The sequence below is a fragment of the Blastomyces gilchristii genome (assembly GCF_000003855.2).
Source record: "Blastomyces gilchristii SLH14081 genomic scaffold supercont1.16, whole genome shotgun sequence".
In the NCBI taxonomy this organism is placed as follows: Eukaryota; Fungi; Ascomycota; class Eurotiomycetes; order Onygenales; family Ajellomycetaceae; genus Blastomyces; species Blastomyces gilchristii.
The window spans coordinates 21937-22522 of record NW_003101667.1 but is presented as its reverse complement, the minus strand read 5'-3'; the positions used below and the strand labels follow the sequence as shown (position 1 = coordinate 22522).

At 39.9% G+C, this 586-nt stretch overlaps 1 pseudogene across 1 annotated transcript; it reads right to left on the bottom strand.

The window, feature by feature from the left end:
* Nucleotides 1-236: 236 nt before the first annotated feature.
* On the bottom strand, nt 237-325 carry BDBG_17484 (annotated as a pseudogene). Its single transcript has one exon. The product of its transcript is annotated as a tRNA-OTHER (tRNA).
* Nucleotides 326-586: the final 261 nt, after the last annotated feature.

Below are 586 nucleotides of genomic sequence, written 5' to 3'. Positions count from 1 at the left end.
CTTATAATGAGTCCTTGCGTGATGTTATATACAGGTCAAGTGTTGGTTATACAGGAGGAAATACAGGTGTTGAGACCATGCCAAGATAACAAGAACATAGGAAAATACAAAGGAGTGACAATTAGATACATGTGATAATAACTTCCCAGCCCAGGAACATAGAGCGATTCATTGGAGCGATTTGTACACCTCTGTATTTATTAGGAACCTGAGGTGCTTGAGTTCCGGATTTAATGTATCCCCTGCGGGTTTCGAACCCACGCGTCTTGGTTTCCCACGCCAAGGCGCTACCGGGTGGCCGCATTAACCATTCGGCCACCGGGGCACTTGATGAGAGTTGTATAAGACTACATTTCAGAACGTCTGTGATCTGACACTTCTGTTCTTCAAGATGTGTTTGTGACAGAGAGTACACATTTTAGTTGAATGATTTCATGTCTCTCATGTCAATCTCATGTATAAATCCTTATTCTGGCAGAAATTTCAGTGAAAGATCTGTTCAGAAGATCTTTTCATACTTCTCTAGAAGTTTCTTCATACACTTATTCTCTTACATATTCTTTATCTTGATTTTTCATTTATTTAG